Source organism: Felis catus, chromosome A3 (assembly GCF_018350175.1).
Source record: "Felis catus isolate Fca126 chromosome A3, F.catus_Fca126_mat1.0, whole genome shotgun sequence".
Classification (NCBI taxonomy): Eukaryota; Metazoa; Chordata; class Mammalia; order Carnivora; family Felidae; genus Felis; species Felis catus.
This window is the reverse complement of record NC_058370.1, coordinates 8,922,611-8,937,171: the sequence shown is the minus strand read 5'-3', so window position 1 is coordinate 8,937,171 and position 14,561 is coordinate 8,922,611. Positions and strand designations below refer to the sequence as shown.

At 50.1% G+C, this 14,561-nt stretch overlaps 1 protein-coding gene and 1 long non-coding RNA gene across 3 annotated transcripts in view; one reads left to right on the top strand and one right to left on the bottom strand.

Annotated features, from left to right (window-relative positions):
• TSHZ2 (teashirt zinc finger homeobox 2) overlaps positions 1–14,561 on the top strand; it is a 460,946-nt gene that overhangs the window by 388,871 nt on the left and 57,514 nt on the right. The gene's annotated exons all lie outside the window — the stretch shown is intronic.
• Positions 8,021–9,262, bottom strand: LOC109497924. The gene is made up of 2 exons (XR_002154390.3): positions 8,623–9,262; positions 8,021–8,422 (listed from the first exon to the last, which is right to left on the bottom strand). It is a non-coding gene; the product is annotated as an uncharacterized LOC109497924 (long non-coding RNA).

Sequence of the window (14,561 nt, the reverse complement as noted above, 5' to 3'; positions counted from 1 at the left end):
CTGACGCTTATATTCTATGATTCCATCAGTTGAGGCAGAGTGAACCATATCGCTTGCTTGCTTGCTTTTAATGATTTAGGGGAAACAAAAATTTCTGATAGGAAACTGAGGCACAGAGGTCAAATAACTCGCCCAAGGTGCATAGCTTTTCGAGGTAAGGCTAAAGTGCAAATACACAGCTTCTGAGCCCAATATGCCCTGTCCGTTGTATACTCTGGGTCTATCACAAATGACTCACCCAAAAATGCCAATCAGACAGTGAGCATCCACAAGGCAGTCAGGAGCTGGGACTCATCAGGAAGCATTTGTCTCCAAAAGGTGAACAAATAAGCAGAGTTTTGTTTTGTTTTGTTTTGTTTTCTGAAGAAACCAACTGGGAGCAAAATCTCCTGGGTAAAATGAAACCCCAACCCCCGCATTCAGGAAGCTTCCTTGGGTGTGTGTATGTTGAAGGGGCAGAGAGATACAAACGTAAATTCTGGTACAGACCGCAGCTCATTAAGGTCAGTCCCGTTTTGACACCCGTGTTATACTCAGGAGAAGTGCCCATCCATCATAAAAGATGTTTGTAGAAAAATATAAATCTCTCCTGCAGCCTCTCCTGAAATGTCGAAGGGTGGGGCACCTGTTCATTACCAATTGCTTTTCAATTCTTTTTACCCACCCATTTCCCCCAAAGCTCCGTTCCTCATGAAATACCAGCTGCCCCTAACAACTCTCGCCAAAAATGCTCCAAAGTCCCTTCCAAGCCAGCCTCCTGCGTCCCCTGCTGTTTGCCACTTCGCACTGCCCTCTTGTCACCTTTCCACATGTGACTTACCTGCTCTGTAACTGTAAATGAATTAAGATAGCATTGGCTTCTTTGGGCACTCCTCTCTCTCGTGTCCTAATAGAAACAGCAAGGCTTAAGAGCCATGCTAGTTAGAGAAAGTTCTCTCTAGCATACAAGGCAGATCGAGAAGCTTTAAATACTAGCACAAGGAGAGAGAGCTCAGCCACATGGGGCAGAAAGTGAAATGGTATAAAGAACCTGAACACATCACATTCCACCAGATTAATTAAATAATACCTGTGAAGGCACATCAAAAAGTGTAACGCAAAATATAAGCATACTGGATTGAAGAAGCAGTTTCTAGAATGAAGAAAATGTGGCTGTGAGGTGAACCTTGAGAAATGGATAGAATCCCAGCCTATGGAATTAGCAGCGATGAGTGAGCGAAGGAAAACCGGGTCCAGATGGCATCACCAGGAGGAGAAAAGATTCTGCACAGGAAAGGGTTGGGTGCATTCAAAGAGCCTGGATGGGTCTCTCAAGTCAAGCTCCTTAAGCTCATTTCCTGTCTGGGGCACGCTGTGACACATCTCCAAATGGAAAAATCACTCCCAGTTGAGCGGGCCAAATATCTTGAATAAATAATGCAGAAATTATTAAGACATTTTCCAGAGGACCCCAGCATTTCCTGTCTTGACAGTGAGGCTGGATTTGACATCAGCTAACTCAAAAAGTTAAAAATAAAAGCTGAGGCCAACTCAAACTTCCCTTCCAACTGTTTTTCAATAATCTGAGATTGGGCTGTGAAACAGTACTTGTAACTAATTTCTTCAAACCATCTTAACTTGAGTCATTAACTCATGAGCTCAGCCAAGTGGAGGAGCCACTGGCTAATCTTTGTCCTGGGTTGAGAGAACAGGAAGGAACGTGGCAATGAATTATGACTTTATTGGTCAGGCTATGAGATGTTGGGAGTCAGGGGGGTTTTAAAAAAGGAAATGTTCCAGGGCACCTGGTAGGGTTCAGTCGGTTGAGCGTCTGACTCTTGATTTCAGCTCAGGTCACGATCTCGTAGTCATGAAATCAAGCCCCTCATCGGGCTCCATGCTGAGCTCAGAGCCTGCTTGGGATTCTCTCTCTCTCCCTCTCTCTGCCCCTCCCCCAGCGCTTTCTCTCTCTCTCAAAAAAAATAAACATTTTTTAAAAAGGAGGGGCGCCTGGGTGGCTCAGTCAGTTAAGCATCTGACTTCAGCTCAGGTCATGATCTCACAGTTCGTGGGTTCGAGCCCCACACCGAACTCTGTGCTGACAGCTCAGAGCCCAGGGCCTGCTTCAGATTCTGTGTGTGTCTCTCTCTGCCCCTCCCCTGCTCATGATCTGTCTCTCTCTGTCTCTCAAAGATAAATAAACGTTAAAAAAAAAAGGAAAGTTTCCAAGGCTGTGCCAGATCCTGGGTTAATCAGAGAAATACAAGTGGAACGGTATAAAGAATTTTAAAGGGAATAATTCAAAAATACTAGCTGACCCGTATAGAGTGCTTCCTGTGTGCCAGCCATTGCCTACTTTCTTCTACCTGGTCTCTTCCTGCCAGTGACCCTAACGGGGGGGGGGGGGGGGGCATGTGTCCCCATTGTACAGATAAAGGCACCGAAGTGAAGGAAGTTAAGCAATTTGCTCAAGGTCGCATCATCAGGGGCGTGAAAGAGTCAGCATGGGTCCCCCTAAAGAACCTCCAGAGACAGCGGTAAAGAGAGAATACTGAGAAAAACCTGCTCCCAACCATAAAATAACAGAATCCACAACCTCATCAGTATTTCCAGGAAGACTAGTTGTCCACCATCGAATGGAGGCAAAACCAGGGCTTATACAGGTGTCTGCCTCTCATTCCCAGGATGAATCATTCACCCTCCTGGACATCAGTTTTCCCATCTGTACAATGGGCATCAAAAAATTCTTCCAAATGACAGTGGGTCTAGGAAAATCATAGCGTGCTAAAAAATATTTTATGACTGGAAGTATCTGAAGTCAGACAAATAGGTTTGAATCAGCACTGCCAATTATTTTTATCCGTGGGCGATTTAGATCCTTCCCCAGTTACCTGTTTTTTTCCACCTCTAAAATGAGAGAATAATAAGCATACCTATCTTGTGAGGCTCTGGTGAGGAATAAATAATATTATGCATGCAAGGATAACATCCCTGGCACTCTCCTTGGCACATAGTAAAGGCTCAATAAATTTTAAATCATAATAATAATGAAACCATAGCTACGTGGGTGCTGCTGTGCTTAATTACAAGACCGTAACCCCTATTTCGATGGACCAGAGCCTTAGAGCTGGAGCAAGAAAGAAAATAAACATGCAAACGACAGAACTTGAACCCAATAACGTGCCCACTCCCGAAGTTTAGCATATTACTGGAATTTACTGGAAATCGCTAATGGAACGCTGCCCATTATTCATGATACGAGCAGTAAGGAATCATGCATAATGGAACAGAGTCCCTGCTAACAGCAGATTCACGCACGATAATTTAAACTTGTTTGTATGGAAATAAAGGGCGAGTCTTTGAAGTGAGCCTTAATGAGATTCTGCTTCATCTCGACTGTATCCTGGGAGAAAGAGTTCAATTTCTCCTCCAGCATCCGGCTCTTGTTGGTGGCGTTTAGGAAAGGAAGGGCCAGCTTAAATTATGAATGGCCCTTCTTGTCTGTGAGAGCAGGTGGGGAGCGGGGGTGTTCATCCCGGAGCACAGGGGAGGTGGGGCGGGACGAGCTCACGTCTCCTCCGAGGTGGTTTCTGACTCAGAAACTTACAGGAGGGGCTGGTCGGACCAGAGCCTCAGCAAGCAGGCATCGTGGAGAGCCGGGGTCACAGACCCTCTGGGACCCAAGTAAGCTGGGTGGGTCCTGGCGGGAGACCCTGGAGTATCAGCCTGGCCCTGCGCCTCGTCACATTCTGCTGGCACACAGGGGGCCTTCGGCTCCATCCCACACCTGAGCGGGAGGACGCCTGGAAAATGCTTGGTGCCACCAGATGGCTGCTGAGCTGGCAGCTCCCAAAGTCCAAAGACGCCCGGGGTCTGGTCAACTCGGCCCGACTGTCCAAAGGTCCCAGGTTATGAGTTCCCGGCAGCCGAAAAAGGTGTGGCTGTTGAGTTTCTTAAATCACTGAATTTGGGGGCGCCTGGGTGGCTCAGTCGCTCAAGCGTCTGACTCTTGGTTTGGGGCTCGGGTCACGATCTCACGATTCATGAGTTCGAGCCGCACGGCAGGCTCCGAGCTGACAGTGCAGAGCCTGCTTGAGACTCTCTCTGTCTCCCCCCTCTGCCCATCCCCCGCCACCTCGAGCTCGCTTGCTCTCTCTCTCTCAAAAATAAACATTTTTTTAAAAATCATATATTTTTTTTAAAAAGCCCAATTCAAGTGGCGGGAGAGGTCTGCCGCACCAGGTGGCCGTGGACGAGAAGACCCTGTCAGGTGCTGAGCACAGGCTGGCCACCCACGGTCGAGCACTCCCTTAATTGTAACTAAGACTCTGAGACCCAGCGTTTGTTACAATCCTTCTGCCGTTCGACACGGAGACGCAGCATAACCGACAGCCGCGAAGGATGGCGTGCGAACCCACAGTCGCGATGGACGGCGTGCGTTAGAACTTTCTCCGTGCCACGCACCTGGCTCGGGACTCCCCCTGCATAGCTTCATTTCATCCCACAGCCCTGTGAGGAAATAATACGCTTGTTAGCCCATTTCACAGATGAGGGAACTGAGGCCCCTAAAGGCGCACTTACTCTTTCAAGGTCACAAAGCCAGTAGGGCTGGGGAAACGGGTTTCGAAGCCGACACCTGTTAGACCCCTGGGTCCACTTTCTTCACCGGGGTCTGTACTGCCCCTCCCTTGACTCCCCGAACCCGAATTAAAGTCTCCCCTGGGCTCCGTGAAGGGAGCGCCTCTGTGTGTGCTAAGGAGTTCATCCGGATCTCTCCCCGGTATGCAGGTGTATTATGTAACTTTAGGGCCAGGGAACACCAGCAGGGAGCACGGCCCAGCTGGCGGCTCTCCTGACCTCCATCTCCCGCCTCATCTGTCTTTCCTCACACAGACTCGAGGATTTAGTTCCCAGCCTATTGTGCCCTGATTCTCTAAAGAGAAATCTCTCATTTTTAAACTCGACACGGACCAGGCACTAGGCTCAGAAGGTTTCATGCATTTAATCACTTCGTTCTTCAGACTTATTCCCGTTTACCAACAAGGCGGCTACAAATTAAGTAACCAGCCCAAGAACACGCATCAGGACGCGATTCCCCCTCCCCCCCCACTTCATGTGGCACACGCGTGTTTACGTCCGCTCGCCTGATGTCGTTCCCAGTGTGGGAGCAGGGCAATGAACCAGACAAGGCAGGTGCCTGCCCCCAGGGAGCCTACATTCTAGAAGCCACAGGCAGGCTATGAAAGCAGTACACATCTGAGCCAGGACGGAGATCGTTTCGGTGAAGAAAATCAAAGCCGGGTGGGGAGCTAGCACGTGAAAGCGTGGCCAGGGGTGCTGGTTTAAATGAAAGGAGGATGCGGGGGGGAGGTGCTATTTGAACTGAGACCTGAACAAAGCGGGAGAAGTGGGAGAAACACTTTCCAGGGTGGGGAGGTCACATGCAAAGGCCCTGGGGCGGGAATGAGTTGGGGACATTAGGGAAACATCCAGAAGACCCTTCTGCCCCACATGGCGTAAAGGAAATGAGTGAGTTAGGAAGGGTGAACCACGCAGGGCATGTCGAACTCGAGGTGGAGTCTGATGCCTGCTCTCCTACCCACTCCCCCCTTTCTCCATCTGGACGTCCGCCAAGTATCAACGCCAATCCTAACATCCGCTTTACCCGAGGGTCCTCCCCTCTGCCAGTTCCCTGAGTCTCTCTCTCCTTATGTTTAGCTAATGACCAAGTACAGGCGCTCAGGAACCCATTCTCTTTTTAAATAATTTGAATCACGGTAGGCTACACGTCCACCAAGAGAGGAGGAACAGAGAGGGACCCCGCGAAACGCGACCGGGCACGGTGCGCTCTGGGACTCACAACGTCCTGCTGACGCCGGCACCAGCCCGGGTGTGCGTGCGGTGAGGACACCACGTGAGAGGAGGGTCCGTGCAGCGGCGCCCACAGAAACGCCTCCGCCGCCGGCGGCTGTGGGACCCGACGGCACGTCGGTGTTTTCAGAATTGCAGCTTACGGCCAGCCTCGTAGTCGGGTGTGAGTCTTGCGTGTTTCCAGCAGCCGGTCTGGGGCTCTGAGGTTCCAGGCGGCATCCCACCCTCCGGTCGCAGAAACCTCGGTCTAGCTGGGCTATTTCCTGCCGCCGACTACATTGCATTCTTCACACGTTTGCTTACTAACCACAGGCCTGAGCCTCAAAATGATAATCAAATAAAACAAACAGGGCATGGGATGAGTATTTGAGGGAATGGCAGCCTTTTAATAACCTTAATCTCTACGCCTCTCATCTCCTCATCCCGTATTTTTAGAACACGACCTGGTCTTTGAACTCAGGACAAGAAAAAAACAACAAAAACCATTTCCGTTAGTCCAGACCTGGTGTCTAGTCAATTACGGGTTCAAGCTTAACCACCCCCAGCATCTCAGGGATGGCCGTTTTTATCTCTCTTTTTTAAAGAGCAGGATTGGAATTTCATCGTATTGAGTATAAACGGGGGAAAAGTACATTGCAGAATAAAACTCAAAATGCTTTTATGGAATTTTCATCGTAAGACTGCCTGTAATAGAGTTGACCTCGTATTCACCTAAGATTTCTCTGGCTCCGAGTTCAAATTTCATGCCAATTAACATGTTAATGACATATATCATTTAAAGAGCTCATCATAACTTTTATCACATCATGTTACATCTACTTCCTTGTAATTAAATCAGAATTACAGGGTGTAATTACTTTTCTTTTCCTGAATACCCATTCCTTTTCAGGCATTTAAATTCAAGTGCAAATGCTAAAAGACACTTGAAAGTAACAACCTAATAAAAATATTATCAATTAATGAAAGTGTTGGGTTTCTCCTACTCTCCGGTTTCCTTTTTGACAAATTCTCTTCCCCTGTTATACTTTGGGTAACACGTAATGATTAGTGGTATCCAATCAAATGCTTCATAAGTTCTTTAAATCCTCAGGGCCCTGATTTCCATTAATATGCAATGTTCTCACACATAAATATAATTACATACAATTATTAGCGGAAAGGGATCAGATAAGGTTTATTAAGGAAATATCCTATAATTACCCAAGTCCAGGACTTCCCTTTACGTGTTAACTCAACCAAGGGTTGGAGTCTGCAATCTCTCCACCTGCAAAACAGTTATTGACTTTGATTCATCTGGGAAAATGTGGGACTGATGGCAGGACTAAAAAAAAGGGAGATACCTTTGTTTAAAGGACTTAACTATGGAGGCGCCTGGATGGCTCAGTCAGTCCAGTCTGGAATAACCCATCCGTTGAGCGTCCGACTTAGGCTCAGGTCATGATCTCACTGTTCACGAGTTCGAGCCCCGCGTCGGGCTCTGTGCTGACAGCTCGGAGCCTGGAGCCTGCTTCGGATTCTGTGTCTACCTCGTTCTGTCCCTCCCCTGCTTTCTCTCTCTCTCTCTCCCTCAAAATAAATAAACTTAAGGGGCGCCTGGGTGGCTCAGTCAGTTAAGCCCCTGACTTCAGCTCAGGTCATGATCTCATGGTTCATGGGTTCAAGCCCCACATCGGACTCTATGCCGACAGCTCAGAGCCTGGAGCCTGCTTCAGATTCTGTGTCTCCCTCTCTCTGTGCCCCTTCCCTGCTCGTTCTCTCTCTCTCTCTGTCTCTCCCTCTCTCTCTCAGAAAGAAACATTGTTAATGTAAAATTAATTAATTAACATTTTTTTAAAAAGGACTTAACTATGATAATTCTACAAAGACTATGGACCCCGGGGTCATTTTCTGACCACTGTCTGGTCTTTCAAACCGCCCCCCCCCCAAAGGATTTAAGACTTAAATCTACATCACACTTAATTCTTGACCCTCGTCGTAACTTCCAGGTAATATCTAAGAAAATGCAAGTAATTTACAGGTTTGTGATCTTCTCCGATGACCCGTAAGAATTATGTGGGCAGAACGACCAGGGACTCACATACATTATTTGAGGAGCTGGGCACTGGAAGACGGGCAGAATAGTGACTCCTTTGTTGTCGGGAAATTCTGCGTGCATAGACCAGGCGGATCATTCATTCAGGAAATATTTATTGAGCACCTACAATGTGCTGTAGCTACTATTCTGGGCCTTGGTAATAAAGAAGATCCAAGGTCACTGCTGACAAGGTGCCAACATCCATCGCCTCCTGGGAAAGGAGGAGAGACCATAAAGTATAAACAACAGAACAAATAAGGGGATGACAGCTGGTGATGGAAAGCCGAGAGGGAAAGATAACGGAGCCGGGCCAGGCGATGTGATAAAAAGCGATGGGCTGGGGTGGATTATTCCAGACTGGACGGTCAGGGAAGGCGGCTCTGAGGTGCCCGATCTTTGAGCTGGGGCTTGAGTGATGTGAAGGCGGCGGCCACGGGGGGCTCAGGGAGAACAGAGCCACCAAGTGTCAAGGTCCTGAGGGGAAGTGAGCGTGATGTTCTGCAAGAACAAAGAGGAGGTGGGTGTTGCGAGAACAGACTGAGCAAGGATGCAAAAATGGCGGTAGAAACATGGAAGCACTTAGGAAGCTCTGTGGGCCTTGAAAAGTAGTCGAGACTTGTTTCTTTTTTTTTCCTGAGAGTGACAGGAAACAACAAGAGGGTTTGCAGCCAGGAAGTGACATAACTCAAATTACGCACTGAAAAGGATGGTCTGTGGCGTGGAGCCTGCATTCGGACGGGGCAGGAATAGAAGCAAGCCGACTTGCAGGGGCCCGTTGGCGCCTTCAGGGGAGCCGCGACAGGGGCTTGAGTGAAGCAGGGGCCATATAAAGGTCCAGCAGGCGGGCAAGCGGGCGCTGCTCCGCGGGCTTGTGGCCGCTTGTAGGAGCCTCTGGATCCTCTGGAGCGTTTGTTGAACGAACGTGTTCTGTTTACTACGCGCCAGGCGTTGTTCTAAGTCATGGGGGTGCAGCAAGGAACAAACCAGACGACACCCCCCACTCTCCTGGACCTTAAATAAGGGAGAAAGACATCCAGTACAAAAGCAAATAATTACACAGTATTATGTGAAGCGCCGATAGGCATCTTGAAAAGTAAAGCAGGGCAGGGGGGTGGGAAGGATAGAGAATGAAGGAGGGGCAGCCTCTTCAGGTGACCCGTCCAGGGACGGCCACACGCCCCGCCGCTCACACCTGCATGAGGTGACACCACGGATGTGGGCTCTTGGGGCGCCTGGGTGGCTCGGTCGGTTGAGGGTCCCACTCTTGATTTCGGCTCAGGTCACGATCCCGGGGCTGTGGGATCGAGCCCCGTGTTGGGCTCCGTGCGGAGCACAGAGCCTGCTTAGGATTGATTCTCTCTCTCTCTCCCTCTGCTCGTCTCCCCCACTCATGCTCACTCTCTTTCTCTCTAAAATAAAAACAAAGGGGCGCGTGGGTGGCTCAGTCAGTTGAGCGACCGCCTTCGGCTCAGGTCATGATCTCACGGTTCGTGAGTTCGAGCCCCGTGTCAGGCTCTGCGTGGACAGCTGGGAGCCTGGAGCCTGCTTCGGATTCTGTGTCTCCCTCTCTCTCTGCCCCTCCCCCGCTCACACTCTGTCTCTCTCGCTCTCAAAAATAAATAAAACACTAAAAATAATTAAAAAATAAAATAAATAAAGTGTTAGATGAAAAGGCACCTTGGTGTTTCAGTCAGTTAAGCGTCTGACTTCAGCTCAGGTCATGATCTCGCGGTCCGTGGGTTCGAGCCCCGCGTCGGGCTCTGGGCTGATGGCTCAGAGCCTGGAACCTGCTTCGGATTCTGTGTCTCCCTCTCTCTCCGCCCCTCCCCCGCTCATGCTCTGTCTTACAAATAAACATTAAAAAAAATTTTTTTAATAAATAAATAAAATAAAAATTAAAAACAAAAAACAGAATGTCAGCTCTTCCTGCCCCTTCCTGGTCCCGCCACGTTGCCTCTATTTTCACGTGATGCCAGCCCTCGGCAGAACCTGGGACGACCTCAGTCTTTCTCAAGACAATCCTCTTCCGCCAGAGCTCAAGCAAGGAACTGCGACACAGGAAAACTTTCACGGCGGAGACGCAGAAGTGGCCTGACATCACGCTGTGGGTAAAACACCTGGTAAAGTCTCTCCCGTGTTTCTCTCGACAATCACAGACAGTCCCTCCTCCCCCTCTGCCTGTGGCCCACCGCAGGCCACAGAAGGAATCACAGAATCACAGAATCACAGAAGGAATCTTCTGGATTCCTTCTGGGCCCGCCGGCGTCCAGCCCTGCTTCCCTCAACTAAGCCGAGGGATTCCAGTCACCCCCGGTGCCTCCCACAAACACCCAACATGTTCAGGTAAACAAAGAGCTTTGCTGAAAAGGTGCCTAGTGACCGTTTGGCCCCCCCGGGAGCCTTCGTCTCCCCACTCCCATCGCCCAGGGCTCGAGAAAGACTTTCCCCTCAAAACGCTCAGCATCTTTTCCGAGGGACATTCCTCTGAATCCAATCGCCCCCCTGCAAAGGGGTTGTGGATCCGCACACCCCTACCGGCTCCTTTCTTATTAAACCCAGGACGCAGAATCTTCCGGAAAATGAGCAGGAACAGAAGCCATCTTTACACAGCTACTTCCTGTCCATGGTCTTCTACGTCTTCTCTCTCTCCTCTGGTCAAGTCAGGCCCAGAGGCGGAAGCAGCTGACTTCCGGCCATGCCTCCGAGGACGTTGGTCCAAGTCAGGGGCTAGCAAAGTGTGGAAAAGCCAGTGGAAAGGGCTGGAACGCAGCCCCACCCGGGTGTTGGCGGATTGTTTCCGGCAGCTTTTGTGCTGCAGCACAGAGCTGCCCGGTGACCCAGCACGGGAGAGGCCGCGGACACCGCGAACGGGCTCAGCCGTCTTCCGAAACCTCGTTGCTTCCGGATGCCGAGATTTGCGTTTCACGTAATTCTGCCATGTCGCAAATATCGCCATCATTCTTTTGGAGTTTTTCCCCCAACCATTGAAAAACGTGAAAACCATCCTCAGCCTGAAGGCCTTACAAAAACAGACGGCAGGATGCCTATGGCCTGCAGGCCCCGGGTTGCCACCCCGATTTAAGGGCTGCTGACAAACATCGGGTCTCCGGGTTCCTGGGTCAATCGCAGCCCGGCAAGGTCTCAGCGTCCTCCTGGGCAGAAAGCCTAGCCGGTGTCCTGTTGTGCCCGGCCCCTCCCTCTGCCTCCAGGTCGCCAGGGCCCAGAAGGTTAGTTCTCCTACAGAAACACCGTTCCTTTCAAGTTGGCCACGTCTGGAGTCTGGGCTCTTTGAGGGGGGCCTGCTTGCTCGCCCCGATGTCTCTGGCACGCAGCACGGAGCCCAACACCAACCAGGGACTCGGACCACGTTAGTGGAGAGAAGAAACCAAGGAAAATGTTCAAAAGGCAGAGCAACTGCGCATGGTTCTCAAACCGTTCTCTAAGGCTGTTGATGCCTATGATGCGATCCAGCCACGACTTACCGGCAAAAATGAATAATTAACCACTTCTCAAAACCCAGTGGGCCGGCCAACAAGGCCGGGGGCCGTGCCTACCTTGAGTGACACATCTCCACGACTTCTTGCAACACAGAGCCCACAGCCCCCCGCTCTGCAATATTTCCATCGATTTCCAAATGAGTTGAGGCCGTTTCCTGACAGTTTGGGGGAAAGGGGCCAAACCGTCAGGCTCCTGTTCCGTCTCCAGCATTTTGCAATTAAGAGCTGGCCTCGGCTAACGCTCAACCTGTCATTACCAGGAATATTGAGGTGGGACGCTCTGAGGCAAATGGAACCCGACTGCCTGCTACAACCCAAAGTTAAGCCGCCTCCGAACGCCTCTTGGACTCTGGGCATCATCCCGGCCGGCTGATGTCTGTTTCAGCCGAGCGGTGGGCTGTTCTCGGGATGGGGATGGCGCCACGGAGAGCTGATGTTGCATGAACTTCTCTGCTGTCGTTGCTTTTCCAACTGACAGCTTCGCCCGGCACCGTAGGCTCCACCTCACAGAGATGGTCCCCGATTCCCTCTCTTCCGATTAGCCTGGGCAATGATTGGGATAATTTAGGACTCGCGCTGCTTGGTCATCTGTACAGTTACAACAAATAAAACATTGTCACACGAGCAGACACCGCGTGTTTACTGTGCTGAGAGCTGAGCTATCACACGAGGGGGGATGTGAATCCTAGAATGATGACACAAATAAGGAAATTACAAAAGGCCCGACAAAAGGCATTTGTGTTAAATCAATAATGCTCTGTTTGGTTGGGTTTTTTTTTTTTTTTAATCCTAATCTTTCTTCAAAAAAAAAAAATTATCTTTCTCAACAGTTGGCGATTCCTATTCTTGTTTGTCTTCCTGAACATAATTAAAAACATGCTGTGGCGTCTACTTAAGACATCAACTTTCCCAAGGCTGTCTTGTCCACTGCGTTTTAAACAAAGACACTTGTTTTGGTGTTGTGCCCTTAATTAATCATTTGAGGCTTTATTGCTGTACCAAAAAAAAAAAAAAAAAAAAAAACTACAGTGTCTTTGCGTAATGATTCATCACAAGCCCAATTCCTGCAGAACTTAATCAAATACAGAACCAACTTTCTAAGCAGCTTATTTTTTTAAATTAACGTAGGCCTTACTTTCAATCTGTTATTTGGAAAGGGAATATCGATATATGACCCCCTGTTATTGAGGAATTTTTACGGGGCGCCTGGGTGGCTCAGTCGGTCAAACATCCGGCTTCGGCTCAGGTCACTGTCTCACAGCTCGCGAGGTCGAGCCCCGCGTCGGACTCCGTGCGGCCGGCTCAGAGCCTGGAGCCTGCTTCCGATTCTGTGTCCCCCTCTCTCTCCGCCCCGCCCCTGCCTGCCCTCTGTCACTCCCTCTCTTTCCAAAATAAATAATAAACATTAAAAAATTAAAAAAAACACACACACACAAAAGAGGACTCGAGGAAGTGCTAAGCCTGCCTTGCTGACCCCGCTCCCTCCAATCAGGCCACCAATTCTTTCCACTTTCAGTCTGCCTCGAAACCACTAGCGTGCCACCGAACCACACATCCCTTCTCTAGGCACGTCCCGGAGCAGAATCCACTTAAAAGCCTCCGATGCGAGAGAAAGTGACACAGACTGAGCCATCTCTGAATGACACCAACTCAGATCTGGGATTTCGAGAAAGGTCTCAACAGGAGAACGAAATTGCTGGAGGGGAAGGTATATCGTTGGAATCGCCGGAACCAACTTATATCGTGCCTCGCTCTCTGAGCTCAGCGCGGGTGACACCCTAAGAAGACGTTTTGAGCGTTCTGCACTGTTGTCACGTTATGGAGGTGTGTGGCTAAATTTGTGCAAGTTTTCAGTGGCTGCTGCTGATCACCGGTACAGTGTTGAAAGCACGTTAACATGAGCTGCAGTCCAACGTTCCCTATACCTCCCAGGGCTCCGAGTCAAATATTTTTGTGTCACTCATGGAGCCCCTGTGTGCAGCACTTTTGGGGCACCTTCTTCTACGGGATGGGAACTACGGCCCCCCATTTCACAGATGAGTAAGTGAAGACGTCATCTGCCCCAAAGCTCCTCTACGGCCAAGACCTTGGCCTCGGCGTCCCCTCATCCAAATGTGACGCTGAGTCCCAGCAAGGCTCCGAGCTCAAGCCAGACTTGGCAGCTACGGATGTAAACAGAGGAAGCCACGAGTACTTCCCCGAAAAGCTTCAGGAGTCTTGGTCCCAAGAGAACGCTGCATCTCGGCTGTCGGGTGGTAATGGGAAGCTGCGGGTGATAGCAGGGCTTTAGGATCTAACAGGCCTGGCCTCCACTCCCAGCCCCCGCGTGGGTCCCTGGGAGACATAAAGAATTTCTCCTTGGGGCGCCTGGGTGGCGCAGTCGGTTAAGCGTCCGACTTCAGCCAGGTCACGATCTCGAGGTCCGTGAGTTCGAGCCCCGCGTCGGGCTCTGAGCTGATGGCTCAGAGCCTGGAGCCTGTTTCCGATTCTGTGTCTCCCTCTCTCTCTGCCCCTCCCCTGTTCATGCTCTGTCTCTCTCTGTCCCAAAAATAAATTAAAAAAAACGTTGAAAAAAAAAATTTAAGAATTTCTCCTTACCTTGAACGTGGCTAATCACAACACCTGCCTCACGGGGGACTAGCTCAGCCAACTTGGGCAAGAGCATTTAACGACGAGCCCACACATGCTAAGCAAGAATAAGCATTAAAACCTGTAACCCTTTGTTGAACAGGCATATCGCCTGAGCAGTGATCAGAGCATGATTTTACTTCTTTCTCCATTTAAAATCTATTCAGAGGGAGTAAACTTCCCGCACTCTTGGATAAAACCCAAGACTTTTTCCACTAATTCCCAGGGAAGGCCCCCCTGGTCACTTTAAGATTCAATTTAGGGATGCAGTTCTGGGGTTAGAACACCCAGGGGCGCCTGGGTGGCTCGGTCGGTGAAGCCTCTGACTTCAGCTCAGGCCATGATCTCGCAGTTCACTAGTTCAACGTCACCTCCATCGAGCTCCAGGGAGAACCTAACTCTTCATCTCCTGGTGCCTTGGTCCGTTCGGGCGGCTACAACGCGGCACATCACAGCACATCACGGACGGCATTCTAAGCAACAAAAATTTACTTCTCGCGGTTCGGGAGGCT